Source organism: Artibeus jamaicensis, unplaced genomic scaffold (assembly GCF_021234435.1).
Source record: "Artibeus jamaicensis isolate MK-2021 breed Jamaican fruit bat unplaced genomic scaffold, CSHL_Jam_final contig_233, whole genome shotgun sequence".
Lineage (NCBI taxonomy): Eukaryota > Metazoa > Chordata > Mammalia > Chiroptera > Phyllostomidae > Artibeus > Artibeus jamaicensis.
The window spans coordinates 35,783,550-35,807,827 of NW_026521486.1; the positions used below are offsets into that span (position 1 = coordinate 35,783,550).

At 39.8% G+C, this 24,278-nt stretch overlaps 1 protein-coding gene across 2 annotated transcripts in view; it reads left to right on the plus strand.

Moving 5' to 3' along the window:
• Positions 1–24,278, plus strand: part of STK38L (serine/threonine kinase 38 like) — a 76,842-nt gene that overhangs the window by 9,811 nt on the left and 42,753 nt on the right. The gene's annotated exons all lie outside the window — the stretch shown is intronic.

Below are 24,278 nucleotides of genomic sequence, written 5' to 3' on the forward strand. Positions count from 1 at the left end.
GTTTCTTTGTCTTTAGAATTGAGCAGAAAGGGCAAGAGAAACCAACACACTGTGAAATATAATGAGTGAAAATTATAGGTACATTTCTGAAACGTAAAGCATTTAAGATTTAAACCCATAAATCATGTATAGTCCTAGTTAGGCCGAAGGAACAGAAAGAGGGCCCACCTGTAGGAAAAATGAGTAGAACGTGAGTTTGGATTAAACTGTATTCTCATACCAACCATATAACTGGGCCGACAGAGGGGAAATTAGGGTGAGAAATTCAATCTAGAGCCTGAGCTTTCTTGTCCAGGTAATCCAGGTACTCTTTCCCTTTCAGAAAACAGCATTATCAAACACTAAGAAACTAATTTTTCAAAATGTTTTTTCACTGGACTAACAAAGCCAGGGAATAAAAATAGGTATGATTTTAGTTTTTCTGAATGATAACAGAAAGTTACTTCTCAGATTGTAAGAAATACTGGATTAAACTAGTGTCTTTGACTCCCTTCCAGAGTTGAAAGATGCTGTAGAGGTCATCTAGTTGAATTCTCTACTGGGAATTCCCTCTAATCCCCGACAAGTGGATGCTTAATATCTGCCTAAAGATTTTAGTTCGTTGCCTAAAGACAGGAAACCTAACAGTTCACAAGATAGCTAACTCATGTTCCCTTGCATGGTTATCTTCTGTCCTCTGTCCCCAGTCTGCTTGCTTCTCTTCACACTCTGTACACTTGGGGGTCTGGATGATCTCATGTCCTCTCATTCCTTTAGTGACCACTCTGTAATGATTTCTTCCAAATCTGTGTACCTTGCTGAGACCGCCCTTCTGAGCTTGAGACTTCAAAGAAAAAAATATATATACATATACACATACATACATACATATATGCATGCATATCACATACACACACACTGCCACCACCACCTTGGCATGTTGTACAGGTAAGTAACTAGGATTTCAACTTGCCCAGAGCTGACTGTCTTCTCTTTTCCCAGAATCTTTCTCATGTAACTTAACCTCTCTCAGTGCACGATATTATTCTCTATTTTGTTGCCCAAGCCTTGTTTGACTTCTCCTTCTTGTTTGTCACTCACATCCCATTAAGTCCTCCTTCCTACCTTTTGAATTCTGTCTTTGTTTTCTCCAGTGTTAGTATCTTTATGCAGGCTCCAAATTACTGAAAAAGCCATCTCTCTTACCAGTATTGCACTTCTTCCAGTGCATCTTCCATGTGGCTACCAAAAGGTCCTCCTAAAACATAATTCTGATCATGTAACTCCCAAGCTTAAAATTTCCAATGGCCCTGGCCAAGTAGCTACATTTGTTGGAGTGTTGCCCCAACATGCCAAGGTTGAGGGTTTGAGCCCTAGTTAGAGCACATGCAGGGGTCAACCAACGAATGCATAATTAAGTGGAACAAGAAATCATTGTTTCTCTTTCTCTCCCTTCCTCTCCCTCTCTCTAAAATAAAATTTAAAAAATTCCAATGATTCCTCATAGCCTCCTCCAGACTCCTTAGCAAATCATGCAAGTCTGAGTCCCTTTGGTTTTCTAGCCTAATTTTTTATTGCTCACTATAGTCACAGAACTATTTAGCTTTCTCTGACCCTAGGTGTTACATATTACTTCCTGGAATGCCCTTTCCCAAATTCTTTTGGGTGATTCCTGTACTTTCTTTGGCATTCTGCTCAAGTATTTCCACTTCCAGGGATGCCTTCCTTGACCTTCCACCTCTTGTCTGGCTTAGGTGCCCCTTCTTTGCTTTCCTGTAGGGTCTTGTGTGTATCTCTTTATGATAGTCTTTATATCCTAAAACACAATTATAGCTAACATTGCGAGTATTTACCATGTGCCAAGTTACTGAGCATTTACTATGTGCCAGGCATGGAATAGTATTAGAAAGTTCTTCCTTATGCAAGTTTCAGCTGGTTCTAATCACAGAATTAGAGATAATTTCTTATCACCACAGTGATATTTGAAGACAGCTATCTTACATCAAGGGTCCCCAACCCCCGGGGCTGCAGACTGGTGCCAGGCTGATGAGTATGTTAGGAGCTGGCCGCACAGCAGGACTTGAGTCACGTGCAAGTGAAGGAGGCTTTGCTGGCAGTACTGCCTGAGCTCCGCCTCCTGGCAGTACTGCCTGAGCTCCGGCTCTCCACACCCCGCCGCCCCCCCCCCTTCGCTGCTAATGGAAAAATTGTCTTCCAAGAAACGTCCCTGGTACCAAAAAGGTTGGGGGCCGCTGTCTTATATCATCTGTTTCAAGCTAAGCATGTTTATTTAATTTGTTTAAGTATCATGGATTTTAGGCCTTTTACCCTCCCGACCACTTCCTTTATATCATATTTTGTTAGTTTTCCCTCTTAAAATGTATGATTCAGCTTTAGATAACTTTACAGTTATCATAAAGAGAGGCAGGACTTCGCAGGAGTGTAGTATCTGGATGTGGATTTTCACGTTTAGGGTATAGGCCTCACTTTTCCAGGTGCAGAAATGTGAGTGGTGTGTGTGTGTGTGTGTGTCCGTCCGTCCATCCGTCCAGAAATAAATCAGGATTATGGGAATTGACTTATATTTAGCAAGTGACCAAGACACTCACATAAACACAAGACTCAGTTAATAAGTGTGTTAAATTAGTGTGAATAGAATGGAAACCTGTGTCGTTTGGCTAGCACGCCGTCACCCCAGTAGGACAACCTAGATGGGAAGCCAGTCATTCTATCAGAATGGGCAATCTCAGTGGGGAGTATCACTCAGCCACGGTAGCCTGAGGGAGCCTCTTTTTCATGAGGATGCACCTGCCCAGCACTGCTCTAGGTGCGGTCAGCCCGTTTTCACTTTGGACAGTGTTAGGGGAGTGCAGGCAAAATCTTGCTTGTTAAAGTCCTGTTTGTTCCCCTGCCCCACAGATTAATATAACACTCTTTTGTTAATACAGTCTTTTTAGCCAGAAAAAACCACAATTAGTGAGGTTTCAGTTTTCCTGATTCACATTTTAACCCTGCCTCTCAGAAACTAGACCCTGCTCACTTGATTGGTCTTGTGTGTTCCCAAATACCTTCAGTCACATTTTCTTGGAATTACCTATGTTGATAGCTGTTTTCTACATTCCATTTGATTCCTGCTAATATTACTCCCAGAGGGTGACAATCTTCAAATTATGAGGGCATTTTACTTTGGTTTTTTTTACTGAGCATTGGGCATTACCAAGTATTGAAAACTTGTACAGGTATGAGCCAGCCAGTACAGTGTAGAGTGTGACCTTCACCTTCCTTGTTCCTAATCTTACTTGTCTATTAACTCAGTTTCCTGGCTAGTGTGGCTCAGTGGATTGAGTGCTGGCCTGTGAGCCAAAAGGTTGCTGGTTTGATTCCCAGTCTAGAGCACATGCCTGCATTGTGGGCCAGGTCCCTGGTTGGGGGTGTGAGAGGCGCAACCTATCCATGTATCTATCGCACATCAATGTTTCTCTCCCTTTATTTCTCTCTAATAAATAAAATCTTAATTAAATTAAAAAAAGATTAAGATTGAGTAAAGTTTGGGGGCAGCCATTTTATACTTCTAATTTGTGTTAAGTTTTATTCAACAGAAATCTGTAGTTCTTTATGTATAAACAGTTTATCACAATTTATACTTGTGACAAATACTTATCACAATTTGATTTTTTTGAATCCAAAATATAACTCTTTACCATTTGCCCATTAAGTTTTATTTGGTAAAGTTAATCTTCTGTTAAAATTGTTTTGAGATCTGACTCTGCTGCCCTGCTTTTGATTCTTCTCTCCGGGTTCTGATCATCCTCACATTTTGATAAGCATGTTGTCCAGAGTTTTATCGAGTTCATCATGATGTAATTTCCTAAGCTCAGTGAGTCTTGCAGAATTTATTTATGAGCACTCTGAGTTTTGTTGGTTAATCAGTTATAATATGTCTACTAGCCCATTTTCCTTCATCTTCTTCCCTCCTTCCCCTCCCACCCAAAAGTATTGGAGAGTGGAGCTTATTAAATAATTTTTGAAAGATTCACATAGATTATTTACCCTATAGATACGCCAGAAAAAGAAATAAAGTTCCCCAGTGCGAATGTTCTTCTTGAGCACGTACTGATTTTTAATGACTACCCAGCTTCGATCTGTTCAGAAACCATCAGCTTTCTTATCTGTTGTAGAACTTTCCTCAGGCTGGATGATAAGTACGACAGTTAATATTTTGTAATGTCTATGTTCTTTCATAATGTTCATGTTCTTTCCTTATTTTGAAAGATTATGTAGCTTGTCTCCTGTCTTTCGGTAAAGTGCTCTGGTCTTTCTAATCCATGAAAGAGTACTTCTAGCATTCTGCAAATTTTGTGTGCAGGGTCATGATGTGTGAACTGGTCATGATGTGTGAACTTGGCCAGGTCAAAGGTTTGCAGTGCATTGGGCGCAGCTCTCGATGGCCTCCTGTCTGTTGCGCTTCAGTTCTCGTGTCCCAGCGCTGCGTTTTGGTTTTGGCCTCCATTCCCCCAGGCCAAGAACAGAGGTAGAGTTCAAGTGGTAGGGTGCACGCTGGACTGAGAGTTCTCCTCTATAATAATGAAGGCATACAGGCGTGGTAACCACCTCTCATGGGTGTTGTAAAATAGGAATATGTAAACTCTGAAGTGATATTCAAGGTAGGCATTGATAGGTTTAAGCATTCAAAAACATTACACTTAAGGAAGAGAACTCATGAAGTCATTGAGTAGTCAGTTTCCAAAGTAGCTCCTAATTTTAGAATGATATGGGTATGTGTATTTAAAATAGATCCAGAATAAAACAAAGATTTTAATTTTTTTGCTATTATTTTTTTAATCTTCACCCAAGGATATGTTTAGTGTTTTTTGAGAGAGAAGTGGGGGGTGATGGTGGGGAGGGGGACAGAGAGAGAGAGAGAGAGAGAAATGTCGATTGGTTGCCTCTTGTAAATACCCTGTCGAGGAATTGAACCCACAACCTAGGTATGTGCCCTGATGGGAAATCAGACCCTCAGCCTTTCAATAAATGGGATGATGCTCCAACTGAGTCACCTGACCAGGGCTCTAAGATTTTTAAAAAAATATTTATTTACTTTTAGAGAGAGGGGAAGGTAAGGAGAAAGAAAGAGACAGAAACATCAACGTGTAAGAGATACATCCATTGGTTGTCTCTTACACACACCCCCAACTGGAGAGTCAGTCCGTAACCCTGGCATGTGCCCCAACTGGGAATTGAACCAGTGACCCTTCAGTTCACAGGCCAGCACTCAGTCCATGGAGCCACACCACCTAGGGCCCAGGACTGTAAGATTTTTAAAAAATATTTTATTTATTTATTTTTAGACAAGGTGGGAAGGGAAGGGGAGAGAGAAAAACATCAGTGTGTGGCTGCCTGTCACGCCCCCTGTACTGGGGACCTGGCCTCGCAACCCAGGCACATACCCTGACTGGGGATTGAACCAGCGACCCTTTGGTTTGCAGGCCTGTGCTCCACTGAGCCACACCAGCCAGGGCGGGCTGTAAGATTTTTAAAAAACGAAAATAGAAGCAGAGATTCTTCTTTTTTTTACCCCTGTCATATATTAAACACCATTTATCTTAACCAACTTACCAGGTCTTTTGTACATCATCTCTTCTAGACATATATTCAAAAGCCCTCTTTGTAGCCCTTGATGGTTTTCTTCAGTTCAGCTTATTTGGACATTCTACTTCCTGCCACCGTCCTGTGTCCTTTTATAGTCATCCGTGTTGTCTGAGCCTTCTACCTTTCCCACGTCTTTTAAAATCTCGGCACGTGGGGGCTCTTCGTGCTGCCAGTCTTCTCAGCATCTTCCCCTTTCCTCTGTTGTTAATACCCTGTGCAGTTTGTAACCAATTTTCACTTTTTATACCAGATTATTTCAATTTTTACTCTTCTAACGTGACTAAAATAGTTTTTTCTGACTCCTTTCTCTTTCTTTAATTCTCATCCTTTTCTAGGTATTTCTACTGATGTAGGAGTTATTTAGTCTAAAACCTGGAAGTTTAAACATGGTATTTTTTAAAACATTTATTTATTTTTAGAGAGGGGAAGGGAGGGAGAAAAAGAGGGAGAGAAACATCAATGTGTGCTTGCCTCTTGCATGCCCCGCACTGGCCCATGACCCAGGCATGTGCTGTGACTGGGAACTGAACTGGTGACCCTTTGGTTCACAGGCTGGTGCTCAATCCATTGAGCCATACCAGCCATGGCAGGTAAATGTATTTAAAATAGATACAGAACAAAACAAAATATTTGTTATATATGAACTCTGTATTAAATAGCACTTTGTGTCCATTTCACTCTGTATGTAGGAAAGGTCAGATAATTAAACATCATGTATATAGAGAGGCCTTTGAAGACTCCAGAGGCCTTTGAAGTGCCCATATTTATGAAGTACTACAGCTATGCATATGAAAATATTTCTTATCGGTTGGCAGTTACTATCTCTTAACCAATAGCAGCAAGGCATCTCTTAGTTAATCAGAGGCTCAGTGAGATTTGGTGATTTATGCAGTATCATCTTATGAATAAGCAGGACTCTGCTCAGGTCTTTTGTTTTATTATGCAGTTCCCTTTGACATTCATTCCAATCAAAGTACACTTTCAGAAGACCTAGTGCCTGTTCTCATGGAGGTTGGAAGTTGTTTATACTTAGAGAGAAAGAACCCCAAGTATCATTTCCTAGAACTTTGTCTTTCTTGTCCCTTGGTACGGGGCACAAAGACCCCTCTCATTGCTCCAGTGTTATTCCGTACGGGGCTCCACGAGAATGTGTTTGAGTTTCCTGTGCTGTCCCTTAGGATGATGTCTGACGTGCACAAACTGCTGCTACATGTTAAAGAGAGGCTGGGGCTGAAATTGGTCATTTCTTGCTGGATCGGTCAGCAAATCCTGAGCACTTTCTATGGGCTCTGTATCATGCTAAATACTTTGGGGAACAGAATAAGGTGTGACTCTTGTCCTCAAGGAGTATGGAATTTCACAGATGACTAACATACATGATAATAAATCCTCCTATAATGAGAGTGTGGGAGTAAATGTCTGATGGTAAGATTCATAATAAGTGCTAGACAAATCATGAAAAGTGAAATAAGTGAGGTCAGCACAGTCAAGAAAGGCTTTGTAGAAGAGGGAAATTCATTAGGTTCTTTAAGCACAAGTCGAGGGGAAAGAAAGGACTGTTTTTACGAGTTCAGATATTCCACAGCTTGGTTGTAAGGTTGATTATGGCATGTCTGTTGGTTGATGAGGGGGAGACTGGAGAATAATGGAAAATCAAGTTAAGTAGTTAGGGTGGATCCAAATTATGGGGTTTAATAAAAGCTAGGCATAGATTGGAGTGGTAGAAAAGAGAAGCCTTTAATAGTTTTGGAGCCAACAAATGACATCATCTAATTTTTGTCTGAGGAGCAGGGATTTAGAGGTGGGAGTGAGTGACATCAGGAAGACCCACCCGCATGCTGGTACAGTGATGCCATTGACATTGCCCCCAGGCCGGACTGATAAGGTGGTGGAAGTGAGAATGAAGAGGAAGCTGCACTGGGAGAGAGATTTTGACGTCCATTTATTGATGAACTTGCAATGGGAAAGGGAGAGAGATGAATTAAGGTTGTTTTCCAAGCTTTCTGATTGGGAGAAAGGTTATTGCCATGGTTAGTAATGTGGATGCTAGAAGGTTGGCTGTGGGGAACACTTACGCATTTATTTTTGTTCATAATTAAATATGAGTTATTTGTAAGGCATTTAAGTTGGAATGTTCAGCAGACAGCTAGAAGTATGAGACTACAGCTTGGATGAAGACATAGGGTGTGTTACTACTTGCATTAGTTATGCGCATAGAATATCCTGTAAAGGTCTGAGAAAGGATAAGCTCTCTCTGGGAGTTCAAAGACAGAGAGGTTCAAGGACTGGCGTTGGTGGATGTCTTCTAATACATAAATCTGAAGAGTTCCTAGTATTTTGTTGATTGAAAGTACTTTAACAGGTATTTTTTCCCTTGGTGATAAAAGGCATGTAATGCTACTTTAGGAATTAGAAAATTCAAAAAGGCATAAAGAAAAAAAGATAATTTGCAGTATTTTGATGACTTTTGTGTTCAGATAAAAGGATAGGAAGTATATACATATATGTTTGTACTATGTACATTTTATAGCTTGCTTTTTTCATTTAACATTGCACATAATTTTCCCATCATGAATTACTGCTAAAATATACTGTTCTTAAAGAGCTGCAATTTTTTTCTTCATTTGGATTTATCATTATTTAATCACAGCTCTATCATTGAACATTTTAGATTGCTTCCAACACTTTTTGCTCTTAATAATATTACAGTAAACTTCTGTGAAATATATAGTCTTCAGCTGTTGCTTAGATATGAGCTTCTGAAAGTGGAGATCTCTATCATTTAGCACCTAGGAGAGTGCCCAGACATAGTAGTAGCTTAACTAAAAACAAAACAAACAAAAACAAACAGTTATTGACAGAATGAAACAAGACCATTAAATATTCAGTTCCTCTTAAGTCCTTAATTTAGATTCCATGCATACCCAGGAACCTTTTGATTATAATTTGGCTATTCATGTAAATCTGGCTGTAATTAAAGTATGGGCTATGTATGTCCCTGAAAAAGCATTGTTGCTTCTGTCACAGATATATTTATCATTCTATATTAATAAATTTATATTCTGATTTCTGTTGAAATTTGATTAATTTTTGTTTGCTTCTAAAGTGTGGAGCTGTCTTATTGATGCTAATAAAATAAAATTCCTGTAAGGCTGTAGATTGGGCCTGGGTTGTAGTTAATCACCAAGGTAATAAAGACCACTCTGTTGAGAACTCCCTAAAGAAGACGGTCTCTAGCCTTTACCTGGTAGAAACCTGTGGTAGTGCCAACCACATTTTTCAGTTTGAATCCCTGTGGTACCCTGGAAAGACAGGTGTTTGACTCTTTTCAAACAATATTTTATCATATTTAAGATACAGACACATTGTGCCCTGCCTGGTGTAGCTCAGTGGATTGAGTTGCTGGCCTGTGAACCCAAGGGTCACCAGTTCTATTCCCAGTCAGGGCACATGCCTGGGTTGTGGACCAGGTCCCCAGTGGGGGCCACGTGAGAGACAACCACACATTGATGTTTCTCTTCCTCTCTTTCTCCCTCTCTTCTCTAAAAATAAATATATAAAATCTTTTGAAAAAAGATACAGATCCATTGTACCTCATAATTTTTTCTAAAAAACATGTTTCATTGTCACCCATAAACTAGCTTCTAAGACAAATACCTGTATGCAGAATTTTTTTTTGATCCTCCTCTGAGGGTGAATTTGGGGGGAGGGAGCAGGTGTGTGTTGGGGGTGGGTGGGTAGAGAGCGAGATGGAGCACAACATCAATGTGACAGACATCGGTCAGTTGCCTCCCGTACCATATACGCGCTGACTGGGGACGGACCCACACAGGTTTGTGCCCTGGTGGGGGGTGGAGCTGCCGCCTGTCCGTGCCTGGGATAACACTCCAGTCAACCGGGCCACCTGGCCAGGGCTCTTAGGTTCAGTTTTAAACTTTCCGGATGTTTCTGTTTCAGGTTTTAAATTTTTCTCATATGCTTTATTCTAAGATAGTTAGTTTCTTGGTCTGAAATGTCTTCATTGTTTTGATGATGGTGAATTCATTAAATGGACTTGCCCACAACTCAGCTAAAAGGAAAATGTTGAATTGTTTCTTTAAATTTTGAGGTGCGTCACATATGAGAATTTAAAATATATCTATACAACGTAAAGAAAAATAATGAAACAGACACCTAAGCATCCTCCATGGCAACTGAGAAGTAGGACTTTACCAGTGTCCCCGGAGCTCCCTGTTGTAACAACTGTCCTTAATTTTATGGGAAGCATTCCGTCGCTTTGCTTATACTAGTTTTATCACTCAGGAATATATCCCGTTGATTTAATGTTATTTTTTAGGTTTTCTTGTTTTGAACTTATATAAATGGAAACATACAGTATGTATTATATTCTGTGACATGCTTTTTTTCAACGTTGTTTCCGAGTTTATCCATGTAGTAGTGCTTTGTTTTTTTCACTGCTGTGTAGCTTTCAGTTACATGAATATACCGCAGTAATTTTTTTATCCTTATTGGAGAACATGCTTACTGATTTTACAGAGAGGGGAAGGGAGGGAGAGAGAGAGGAAGAGAAACATCAGTTGAGAGAGAAACATGGATTGGTTGCCTCTCACACGCACCCCGACCAGGGACTGAACCCACAAGCTAGGCCTGTGCCCTGACCAGGAATGGAATCTGCAGCCTTTTGGTTTACAGGACGATGCTCCAACCAACTGAGCCACTCCAGCCAGGGCAGCAGTATTTTTTTTTAATTCCACTTATGTTAGTGGTCACTTGTGTTGCTTCCTATTTATTTGTTGTTGTTGTTTGTTTCTGTAGAAACAGTGTTCCAGTGACTTTGTTACGTGCTGGCCCCTGTTCCACGTGAGCAGGAGGAGTATCTTATGGTATATAGCTAGGAGTAGAAATTGCTCGGGCATTGGGGCCGTGCGTGTTCAGATTTACTGAGTAGCATGTAACTATTCTCCAGAGAGGGTGTACCAATTTATACTTTCACCAGCAGGGAATAAAAGTTCCCGTTGGTCCTCAGCAAAACCAGATACTGACAGCTTTTTAAGTTTTAGCCTATCTGGGCATGTGGAATCATCTCTCATTAGGGTTTTAATTTTCATTTCTCTGATTAGAATAATAGTTGAGCACCTTCTGTTTTGTTTATAGTTTATTTGTGTTTTCTGTGAAATTTCTATTGGGGATTTTTGCTCATTTTCTATTTGTGTTTTTTTGTATTGATTCATAGGAATTCTGTATGAAGTTAAGGTACTTTAGTATTGTTTAGAACAGTGCCTGATACCTAGTAAGAATTAAGTAAAAATAGCTGTTATTACTATAATATATTACTGTTATAATTCTTTGTATTTAATTCTTTGTTTTAGGTGTTGCATATATGTCATTTTGTGGCTTATTTTTTCTTCTATGATACTATTGTGTTTTTTTTTACCTTAGTATTATAATATGTATAAATTGGGTTTTATACAAATAACCTTGGAAACATAGTAATAACCATGACATATTCATTTTGTTTATATTTCATAGCCTGTAACTTTTTAGCCTTTATTACCATTTTTTGTTTTTGCTGATTTTTCTCCTCTTTTTAACATCAGGAAAAATTAACCCATTTAATCCCCTATTCAAATTAATTTTATTTTCTATGTTGTAGCCTAGTTGTAGATGCATCTGTCTTTCCAAGTATATTGTGATTGTTTTTAGCTTCATGATTTCCAAAGGTTAGTACTCATGACTAAGGGAAAGAAATCTGTAACAGTTGCCCATAAGAGGTCCAAATGAATCCTAAACTGCTGTTATAGTTGAGTCTTATGTTGTTAAATCACAGACTTAAGTTCTTTAAAAGATGTAACTTGCTGACCAAACTGTCCATGCATTATTTTCTTTAGCTTGGTAGTAGTTCGGAGATCTAATTACCTTTTAATTGATTTTCCCACACACTGGACAAATGGCAAAAAGGACATATTAACAGTAAAATTTCCAAGTTAACAATAGTTGCGGTAGCAATGGTAATGAAAATCATCGTTTCTTTAGATTGACCACTTACTGTGTGTCAGGTACTGTTCTAAATTTTTATCAACTCGTAAGAATCCCTTTGGTCGATGAGAACACCAAGGCTCAGACAGATTAATTATCCTCTCTGAGATCATATAGGTGGCAAGAGTGGAATCAGGAATTCAAACTCAGAGAGGGGAGGAAGATGGTGACGGAGTAGGACGGAACGTACTCTAGCTCCCCGTACACGTGGGTGAAAAGCCTGGCCGAGCTACTGAGGAATTCAAACTCAGTCAGTCTAGCTGCAGTCTTAGAAGTAGATCAGTAAGATATTTATCAACTTGGTATCCAAAGAAGTATTAATTCATTTTAACCTTTAAGAGAAGAAGTCATGTAAAACTTCTTTTTTTAATGTGAAGGGTAAAGAATGGGAAACACATTTTCAGTGTGCTAGATGGGATCGAGAACTTTTAAGGCAGGAGCAAAGTTTGGAGCTGGAGGTGCCTGGTGTGCCAGCTCCTGTTAACTACAGCTTTGGATCTGTGAGTGGATCGTGGCCCACGAAAGATTGCAGGAAATTCATGGCCTTTAATTCAGCCTTCCTTGTGGCATGTTCAGGTGTTTGGAGAGTAGTCAGTGAGAATAGTTTTTCAAATTCCCCAGAGGGTTAGAGTTGACTTTCCAGCTTGGATAGTTACTGTCTCCTCCTAAAAGTCTGTGCTGTAGGAACTCTCATGCAACTGTTCGGTAATAGCCAGACATACTGGAAAAAGTGTCCACATACTAACTTTAGATTAAGAGAATGTTCCTTACAGTCTTTATTTTGAATTTAAATCATTCTCATTGGTTCATGAAACAGTTTTCTTTATGTTGCTATTAGTGCTTTGGCTGTTGGCTATTTTCAGATATAATTTTCACTCAGCTATAGTTTCTTTATTCATTTAGGTACATATGAAGTATTTAAGTGAATTAAGGTCAGCGCATTCACTTTAAAAATTAGAGGGTTAAGTGACTAAATGAAAAGAATGAAGCAAATTATAGCTTCTTAACCATTCTGAGTAGAATTTAGCACCAAGCCGGAACAATCATGTATAGAAAGGTAGTTAGTATTGAAGTGATAGATACACTTGTAGGGTATTACACTGGTGACTCAGCTAGGGTGTGTATCTTAATGGAAAAGTTTGAAAACTTTGCTATGGGATTTAAATAATATGCTTTTTCCTCTACTGCTTCCCTCTCAAGGAGGGACTAACAGGGTAGCTCTTTCCCTCCCTTGTATGGTCATAGTAAAAGATTGCAAATTAATTCACTGCATTCAGGCATCACACAGATTGAATTCCATATTTGTCTTGGAGGGAAGTCCAGACTTCTGTTTGGGGTGACTGATTCTGAGCTTTGTGAGACTGGGTGCAACTTCCTTGTATTCAAAGGCAGGATCATCTTGTCAACAGCCAAATGCCTTATAAGAAGTAAGTCACTTAGAAGAAATAAGCCCCTCCAATGTGGTTTGTTTTTAATGTTTCTCTCCACCCTTTTCCACCCCTCCCCCACCACACACAATGCATCTGAGAAATACTGCACCTGCTTGCTCTTTGGCAACAGAATCTGTGAGGATTAATTGTAGACCTTGTTTTCTCTTTGGGTTGGGGACACAATACTGCACTTTAACCTTTTCCCAAGTCTTAGATAAGTACTTGGCGGTTGAATATGGACTGTAAAAGAAACATAAATATGGGGAAAACAAATGTACACATCAGAAATCTGAAAAAGCATTATTTTCTAAACTCCTTTTATGATTTGAGTTAAAGGTGGCCTTGATATGTCAAAAAAGGAACTTTATTGGCTTTTCTTTTTTTAGAACCTCATGACCTTTATGCTTTGTTGACAAAGCCATTTTGTGTTTGACTTTTTTAAAGCAAGGGCGGGGATTTTATACTTTGCTAATTTCCGTGGAGCGGGTATGATTTGTTTCATGGAGCAGGTCCAGTATTAGAGGTGGCATGGTCGAGGCCCTGAACTGGGAGCGCATTGGTGGCTCTGTTTCTAAGTGTGTGACTGTATTCAAGTCTTGTCAGTTTTCTGAGCCCGGGTTTTTAAATAGAGATAATGATACCTGCCCACACACCTCAGGTGGTTTGGAAGAGGTAGCACCGCATGGTCATGAAGAGTCCTGGGTGGCTGAATCTGACAGGCCGGTTTTGGTTGTGTGTCATTGGATAAAATACACATTTTCTCTAAGCTCCATTTTTTTAATATGGTAAAATGTTACTTTATGTATATCTTCTTGGCGTTAATGCAAAGATCTAAATCAAATGTGGTAATACATATATAACGTGTTAAGCATATTACTTGGCACGTGATTAATATTTTGGTAATTATTATGAATTATATACCAGATGAGGCAAAAGTAGGTTTACAGTTTTTTATGGAAAAGAATACAATAATTAATAAATAATAATACAAGAATAAACTGTTTCGAGTACTCTCAACTGCAAACCTGTTTTCACCCCACCCTGTATTGCTATTGTCAGTAACATTCAAGGTGGTACTAACATTTTATAAAGTTGTGTGTATGGAATAGAATGATAGATTTTAAGGTTTTGATGTTTAGTGCCACAGGCTTACTGCTGAGAAAAATCAAAGTGTAAAGAAGTAATAATTTTAAAAAATAGGCAAAATTTGCTAATTTCATACTGAGAGAGACACAGAGACATCCTTGTGAGAGAAAAATCAAGAGAGATGGAGAGACATTGATGTGAGAAAGAAACATTGATTGGTTGCCTCCTGTATGTGCCCTGACTGGGAATCAAACCTACAACTTCTGTTATATGAGACAGTGCTCCAACCAACTGAGCCACCTGGCTAGGGCAAGATAGTGGTTTTGAAGGGGAAAATATTGCTGCTGTTCTACAGAAATTGAGACCGAAGTCCATATGGTTTGTGGCACCTGGGACTGATGGAGCACTTTCGATACTTCTCTTAGAAGTGCCCTTTTGGGGAACAGATAAAAGGCACTCTAATGTATAAGGAAAAAATATCTTCTATTACATACTACATGGAGAAATAGTCTAACTCTCAGATAATAAGAATTTAACTGTCCACTTCATTGTTTTAAGAAATAACATTGAAGATTATTGCTGATACCATTTAAAAAGCTGGGGGGGGGGTGGTGTTTAAGGGGAAACACCTTATACACCTTATAGACCTTATAGAGAGGCATAAATTCACCTAATGAATAATTTTTATCTTTCCTTACCTGTGATTTTTATCAAGTGAGCAGAGAGTTAACCCCCTGCACCACGTGGCACTATTGCATTTTTTTCTTAATTAATCACATTCAACACATAACCCAAGTTTATTAAACACAAACTGTGTGCTAGGCACCGTGCTTGACGCTATAACCCATTGATGATGGACAGATGTTAGCATTTCGTGCTGTAGTTTCTATATTACCCTGATGAGGAGGGGAAGAAATGTCATAGTAGAGTACCTAAAATCTGCATTTCTAAAATACCTGCTTATTTTGTACTTTGAAGAAGGAACTAATTATCTTTATTGTACATTAACAACCATTTACTCATGTAACTCAGTATACTTTCCTTTCCCTACCCCAAAACTGCTTTAGCAGTATCTCCTACCCCCAAACTGCTTTATCAGTATCGTGGGAATCCCTGCGAAATACTACCTTGATTCAAGCCCTCACCATATCCTGCAGATCATTTGAGTTATCTCCTAACTACTAGGTAAACCTCCCTTCCCTTCTCTGTTTCTCTCCTCTGTCCTCCCAACCTCACCAACCACCATCAAGTCTAAATTCTTGTTCCAGCAATTTATCTAAAATGTGAAGTGGATTGTATTATTCCCAGGATTAGAATATTTAAAATGCCTACCTTCTCATTTTTCAAGATACCATCCAAATTTCTTGACCTTACATTCACAGTCCTTCTCAATCCAGTCCCTACTTGCCTGTCCAGTCTCATCTCCTGAGACTTTCTTTCACCATCTGCATATGAAGTCATTTGCAGTTCCCTGCTCTCTCACACTAGGAAAGCCTTCTGGTATTTTCAGCTCCTTCATTTCTACCATCATCCCTTAGATTGTGTTGCTTTCAAATGTTTATACAGGTATCGTTTATGACTAGACTGGATATTGAAGGCAGAGTTCTGCATCACTTAACTTTGTATTCTGTCTACATGTAACACTGCCTGGCACATAGTACACATTCAATAAGTGTTTGCCAAATAAATTAATAAATGAGGGATTCAGGCTACTCCCATGTGGCCATAGTCTGTTATTAGTAACATTGGCAGTTCTTAACTGTATTATACAGTAACTGTTTTATGATTCTAATAATCATGTCATAATTAAAAGGGAGCTTAGATATCATCTCCTCCAACCCTTTCATTTTTTTGAGATGCGTACACTTAAAAGCAGAGACTGATAACTGAGACCAGGGCACAGAGCTGACTAGTGCCGGCGTCAGGATTAAACCCAGCCCTGCTGCCCGAGCCCCTTCTCATGAATAAGCCTAACAGATTTAATGTGATTCTGGTTCAGTCATTTGTATCAGTTTGGAATCAAAAATAACTTTGTAATAGAAAAATCTCAATAAACACAGAAGTTAACAGGAGATTATAATGTATCCTCAGGTACCATCACCAGTTTAAATAGCTATCCAACCATGACCAGCTTGTTTCATCTGTATTATCTTGTAGCACATCCTTGGTGTTACTTTATTTCATCCAGAAGTATTTTACTATGTGTGGCATGCATTTTTGAGCTTTGAAAGGGGGTCTTTCTGGCATTCTGAAAAGTCCTGGTACTGGCTGGTGGTCTTCCGTCAGGTGCTCTCTCCTCCCCCTACCCAGCTGCTCCCAGAACGTCACTCCCAGGGAGCCCATTGCACGGAGCGTCCTTCATTTCATCCCTGTGCTCTGGAAGGAGTTGTGCTCTTTAGTTTAAACTCTGTTCAATGGCGGTGTAAGGAAAAAAGATGGCAATGATATTAATAAGGAAAATAGCTAGTAGACAGCGAGATACCCTGTGTATAAAGTGAAGTAGCTTTTAAAAAAATTATCCACAAGACACCTTTAAAATTTTTTGGAATCTTTGTAATTTTTCTTTCTCAAGATATACTATAAAACTTATCATTGAAGTTTTTATTATCAACTATTATAAACATACACAAAATTATAGAGAAAATATAAGGAATATTTATGTCTGCTGCACAAATCTTAATATTTTGCAATACTGGCCTCAGATTTTATTTAAGTAACAAAACTTTACAGATAGAGTTTAAGGTGCCTTTCTAGTCCTTCCCTTCCCTCCCTCACCAGAAATAACCATTATCCTGTATTTAGAATTTGTATTGTTCCCAGTACACGTATAAACATATGTTGAGGAGTGTCTTCTTGTTTTTTATAAAGCAATTTTACTTCTTCACTCGATCTTCCTTTCTAAAAATGTATAGCCTACCAAATTATCCCAGTTTCACTTAATAAAAGCTATAGGGTATGAAGTACTGTTTTATGTTTTACTGTTTATGACTGTTGAGACAGTATATCTCATTACAAATAGAGTTCTGAGGCTTGTGTGTGAAAACTGTTCACACCCTGCTGTGTTCTTTGCTTAATTTGAAGTACTAATAGTTACCTTTAAAAATACAAGCAGCATAATAGGACCAGCAGGAACCTCAGAGGGTTAAATAGTGTTAACTTCCAGGTGAGTTTTCTGCTCATTTTCACAGAAGATACCTACTCTCCCTAGATAACACTTCCAGGTGTGACAGATGAGTAAAGAAGTCATTGAACTGTCTTACTCTCCATTTTCTAACGCTCTGAAAATTAAATAAGTGTAGAGTTTGCAAATGATTTACATTCTTTAAAAGTTTTTACTGCATTTCCTCCCAGTATTCCCAACTATGTTTAGCATTATTTTTTGCTACTTGGAAGGGGATTCAGTGCTCATCCTGTTTATTCAGCAATGACGAAAAGAAGTTCTTTTTTCCCCTTTTTTCTTAAAAAACAAAGAAAAACAAATCTAGTGCTGTTAAAAATTTCTGACTCAGTTATTTTGGAGAGAACTATCTCTTTCCACAAATAGATGAGCCCACACACTAGGTCTTCTGAGTGAACTGGTAAATTTCCATAATGTCAGGGAGCTGGGTGGAGTTTTTGTGTATGCAAGTCCAGTGGAATAGGGACTTTTCAGACCAAGTATAGGGGAAGAAGGACCAGGTTCTGGCATCAAATAGTCCCCCAAACCACAAGGCATTTAGGGATTTCTCAGTGGGGTACTCTATCATCTGAAGTAGCTGCTGCAAGAATAAGGAGAGATGCTCGCTTACAGGATCTCTGACCTTTTATTAGGGTGCCATAAGTGTGGCTCAGTCTTGCTTTTTAAACCAAGTCGAGATCATCACTGTTTTTCCTGATATGGGCTTCTCAATAGGTGTTATTAAATTTTGATTACCGCCAGGGATTCGGTTAAGCTAGAGCTGAGTTACCCAATTTACCTTCATTGAGCACTGCAGCCCACACTGATCTCTCCCTGTTCTGAAGCCCTGCTTGTGTCAGAAAGGCCCACCCGGGCTTATTTGTCATGTGTACTAATTATTTTGTGGGTTAGTGTTGCTTTCGTCCATAATAATATGGAACTGTAGAGTGTTCATGTCATCTCTCTTATTATTTGGGTCTCTTCGCACTAGCGCGTACTGTCTAGTGTATGACAGGCATTACCGATGCCAGCCCTACCTAGAATCAGGGGGACTGTCAGCTTAGCTAGGCTCTCCCTTCTGTTTGTCTCTGGTCAGGCTGCAGCCCGGCTGTCCCGTAGGCACCGCCTGATAGGAATACTAAATACCTTGTTTTACTTTCTAAAATCAATAACAGACACTGGAGTAGTACTTGAACAACAATAAAAGACTAAATAAAAAAATAACACACTGTAATTTGGATGCAGCTTTTTAAAAGGGATTTTAAAAAACCTTAACCTTGAATTTGAATACTTGTTTCTTAAGTGGTAGAAATACCTTGGCAGAGGAACTGAAATCAAAATGGTAATTTTAAGCCTGAGTCTGAGGCTGTGTTAGTTTAAATCATGCTTTTTACTCTTGTCGAAAAGATGATACCCAATTAAAATCCCAACATTATTTTTAATTGTACTTTACAAGCAGATTCTAAAATTCATATAAAAGAGAGTGTAAGAATTTTGGGGGAAGACAAAGGAAAGGGGGAGAAACTTGCTCAACCAGATCCCAAAATATATTTTACAGCTCTGAAGATAAACTAGTTTGGTTTAGGTGTGAGAACAGATAGGTAGTAGATGAATGGATGGATGGATCCAAGCTAAATCTACAGCATTTCACAGTGACCACTTTCTGTAATTAAAATCCTAAGGCTTTCAAGAAGCCTTTAGTCATAATAGTTCGGTTTCCAGAATGGACTAAAATGTCATTCTTCAGCCTTCTGAGAAAAGCAGGTAGGAGTCACTTCTTGATCCATAGATCGACCCATCGTCATGAGATAGGGAGCAGTTATTTAGTGTCAGACACGGACATCGGTGTTAGAACTTACAGAAACCACACAGGCCAGACCCTGGCCTGGCATGGCAGTGCCCTGAGAGCCAGTTTCTTGGCAGGGTCAGTACCCCGTCTGGGAGCTGCCGCGGTGCTGTGGAATCTCCAGCTAGATTGAAGATGGAGTGTTGTAAGCTTTCCCACCAGCTAGCCAAGTGACATCAGCCTCACCTCTGTAAAATGAGGGAGACGGACCAGGTGATATAGTTGCTGTTTTCAAGTTCTGTAATTCTAATAGGCTTACCTGTCTGTGCACTAAATTTACAATCTTAGACTTACAGTGGATTCCAGAAATCCACTATGAGAACAGAATTGAACTTGTAAGCTGATTTATGGGAGGGTATGCTGGTATACTCACTTGAATTACAGGATACCCTTGATATCCACAAACTATACAGTTTACTATATGTTCCATTTTAGGTGTTTTTTTCTCTTCTGTACTTTTTTACAAATAAACCAGAATTGTATTCTAGAGGTAAGTCAGTAAAGTGATGTGGCCCTGCTTGGTGCTTAGGTGGCAAGTTGTTTATGTATTAATTACAAAGGTCACTAACCTTCGTTTTTTATGTTCTGGTGCTTTAATGAGGTGGATACCCCCTGGATTTTCTCACCATTGCAGAAGCCAGGTGGTCTGTGTGTTTAACACAATATCTGAGTCTGATGAGTCACGTGGTATGCCTGCTTTTAGCTGGGAACAAGATTTCATTGGTCACTTGTGATGGTCAAAAAGTCTCTTGGGAGAGTTGACTCAAAATAACTAAAACTAACTCATAGCTCCTTATATTTTAAAATTGTAAACTTGATGATGCCATGTTTTAATTTTAGTCTAATACAATTTTTGCCCTCAAAAGGACTTCTTCTTCTGGCTCGTAAGTTGTTATATTTGTCTGATCTCTTTCAGCAAGTGGTTTTCATTTGAAAAGGAACCACAAAATAACATAGTCATTTTCAAGTTGAAATGAGATATCAGAGAAATTGGTACAGCCCTGGCCGTGTGGCTCTGTTGGTTGGGGCATCATCCCATACACCCGAAGGCTGTGGGTTCGATTCGTGGTCGGGGCACAGACCTAGGCTGTGGGTTGGATCCCTGGTGGGGGCACCTGTGGGAGGCGACCGATGGGTGTTTCTTATATCGATGTTCTGTTTCCTCTGTCTCTCTCCCCCTCTCTTTCTAAAATCAACAAACATATCATTGGGTGAGGATTTAAAAAGTTGGTACAATGGATGAATCCACATTGATCTCTCCTGAAGCACTCAGTGATGCAGAAGCTTTGAATATTTCGAGTGAATGGGAAAATTAAAATATGAGTTTGTATTTTTAATTAAAGTCATGTCTTAGAAATTTATATTTTGCACCCTCACTTCAAATAGTTTATTTTCATGTTCTATTTTGTGTGTGAATGTCAATTTGCTTCTCTTCCTCTCTGCCCCTCTCATTTCTTTTAGAAGCTTACTTTGAAGAAAGCAAAAGGCAAGAATTCAAAGATGACCACATTTTTTATAGTTGGGCTGCTTAGTGATTCATGTGTTCAGGCTGCTTCCCAAAGCTTGCCCCTCCCCTTTCCTTTCCCAGCAGGTCACACCACCTCTCACCACTCCTGGTTTTCCTGTCTCGTCCGTTTATTGGTTGTCCTCTGGTCACACCAGACCTTCACTTTTTAGCACAAAATAGTTGTTTTTGTTTGTCCTGGTGTTCTGAATCAGGATTATTTCCTTTAAAGCAGACTAAGTAGGAGTAAAGGAAAGTGGGGATCATCTTTAAAGCTAGAGCGTTTATTTTGTTTCTTTTTAAGATTTTGGAGGAGTAGTTTCTTACTTTAAATAAGACTTGAAGTTAACTTGGCTTAATAATATTTGTGCTGCCTGCTTTTTGATTCTGATTAAGGGCCTTTTGAGTCACCGGTAGAAAGGCTGTTTCACAAGAAATTGACAGTTCGAGGCCTTGGAAATACGCACAAATAAAAGCCACCAAAAAAACTCTCCCTAAAAGAGGTGTAGGAGATGACTGAAAACATTTTCAGAATTCCCATTAAGTCTCATGGTTTGTCTTTACTTTGATTCCATGACTTCAAATTCTTTTCTCTGTTCTTTATAATTCTCCACTAAACCAGAACTAAGAATTTGGTTCATAGGGGGAAAAAAATCCAAGTCCAGTGATACTGATACAGGGTGCAGCCAAGAGGGGGGCCCCAAAAGGGATTTGGAATGATGTCCAGAACTCAAAGTGCATAGGAATATTGGAGAGACATATAAGATGTCCTCACCCCTTCCCCCACAGGTGTGAGTTGGGGGAAGGGACACATGGAGCAGGAACATGCAGGGCTGTTTTGTACAGCCACAGCCTTGCAGCTAATCAATTGCATGGTCATTTAACATATCTGTAGCATTTGGTGGGTCACTTGGATATGTTAAATGGCTGTGGCCAGGCTTGGAGCTAGGCGGATGGAAGTCACTTCCCCCCAAGATGTAACTGGGGGGGGGGGCAGGTCCCCTGAGTTACAGCACCTGCGTGGGAGCTTGGAGAAGATTGGCTCCAGGACATTGGGCCATACCTGTCCAGACTCATTACGGCAGCCCAGTAAACTTGGAATAATACAGGAATGCTGGCAGGTGTAACTGATTTTGGGAGGAGTTGGAAATTGGGGTACAGAGGAAAATTGTGTGGGGATTTCAACTCAGACATGGCAGCCATTGAGGGAGAGCCACGCACTTTTGGCAGATTAAGGATCTCTGCAGCTTTGGTAGAAGAGGCCCACGCGGCTTTGGGGTGCTCCCTTTGGCCACGTGTCCTGGGAAGCAGAAGAGACTTTGCCTGGAAAAATGGGTACAAAGAACTCTTGCCAGTAGACTGTGGGAAGGTGCCACATGACTTTGGATTAATTAGAGATCCTGCTTGGATGGCCACACAGCTGACGGTGCCAGTGGCCCGAAACACGGACATGTGCTCTTTTCCTGAGTTGCTACGGTACCCCGAATTAGGGCAGGGGGAGAAGGGAGTGCTATGCATAGGTGGATATCCTAAAGGACTTTGATATTTTAATGAAGATGTTAGGATACTACTTTAAGTCTGTATAGCATGAAATAAACATTTCCTTTCCTTTTCACAAATCTCTGGCATTGAGAGATGTCTTTCCAATTGGCAGCGGATGATCGAGCCCAGTGGGTGGCCCGGACGGTATTAGTGTACCATCCTCTGGAGTCCGGGCCCCAGTGTGTCTGTTCTGTAACAAAACCTAGGGAAAAAAACACCTCTTTGGGCTGAAAAGAGAATCTTTTTTACTGCTTCCGTGTCTACTTATATGAAATTGCTCTTAAATATGTTTTTCTTACGATAAAAATGATTCCTTTATGGAAAAATGGAAAATTAAAAAATGATAAAGGACAAAATTTAAATAACCTATAATATGCCCCTCTTTTCCTTCACATAATAGAGTTTATATTTTACATAAAGGTAGAATTTTGTATCTTGTTTATTTAACATTTCTCAGGCTATTATGTTTTTTAGGGGAAATTTTCTTCACTGTTATTTCTATGGCATTTCATGCTATTATCATTTCAGCAATCATTTTACCTATTAAACATTTGTCTGCTATTTTTAAACAGTGTTTTGATTTAATTTTTAAAAACTCTATAAATCTTGGCTGCGATTTTGATTAATTTTTCAAGATAGATTCCTAACGGTGAAATTATCATGTCAGAAGACATAAAAATTTTTAAGGTTTTTGATATAAATTGCCATAGTCCCTGCTAGAAAGTATTACATCTCTACCAGTTAACATCAGCACAGGGAGTGATATTATCAAGGTGGTGACATAGGTCATTCCCAGCTTCAGTCCCCCTCTTAGACCAATTAGCAACTATCTGTGGCAAGACACCATTGTGAAAATCCTAAAACCTAGGGCTGAGGCTAAAGTATCTTCTACCCCAGGCCCCCTTCAGGCCCCCTTGGATACTGTTAATCTTGAACCCACATAACCAGGAACCCTGGCAGTGACTCTGAGCGGCCTTGGAGTCCAGTCTATGGTACTGCTCAGCTGTGGAGCCTAGCCTAGAGCCTTGCACAGTTGTTGAACACAGCTCGTGGCCTCATCCAGGCAGGGAGCCAGCCAGTGACCTCGCCCATTTGCAGAATATAGCCTGTAACCTCACCTGATGTGGGAGCTTGGACAGCAAATCTGCGCAACCATGGAGCACAGTCTCTAGCCTACTAAAATTCAAGATTTAGGTGGACGGCCTTCCCAAGTAGAGAACCTAGGAAGTCTAATAGTGGAGCATAGCCAACAGCCTACCTGATCACAAGCCCAGCCTGAGGCCCTGCCCAACTTCAGGATGCAGCCTGTGGCCCTGTTTGATTGCATAGCATAGGCAGAGGCCCCATCTGACTTCAAAGCTTTGTCTGTGACCCTGCCTCAATAGGAGTCCAGCTAGCAGCAAGATTTGGTCAGGAAGCATAGCCTGGGATCCCACCCAACCAGCAGTGATTACAGAGATCAGGCTGTAGCTGTGTCCAATCATGAGGTTCAGCCTGTAGCACCATCCAACAGCCCCACCCAATTGGGGAGTCCTCCCAGTGGCTTTGTTTGAATGTGGAGCTCAGCCAGCAGGTTCACCCAACCACAGAGCCTAGCCAGCAGCAAGTCCCCCAACTTTAGAGCATGGGCAGTGGCCTCACTCAATAAGAGACCACTATAGAAAGCCCTGCTTGTCCACAGGCACCACCAGTACCCCAAACTGAACTGACTGGCGAAGGTCTTTCTCTGCCAAAGTGAACTTGTAAGTAGGAGTAGGAGACCACTTACCTATATGTATAGATTCCAGCACAGGAAATCAAAAATCACAAAGAATCAGGTAAACATGACATTAATAAAAGAAAGTAACAAAACTCCATTAACTGACCCTAAAGAAATAGAGATCTATAAACTACCTAACAAAGAATTAAAAATAATCCTCTTAAAGAAGTTCAGTGAATTTCAAGAACACAGACAACTAAATGAAATAAGAAAGGCAGTGTGTAAACAAAATGAAAAGTTTAACAATGAAACTATATTAAAAAATCACATGGAAACCTTGACATAAAGAA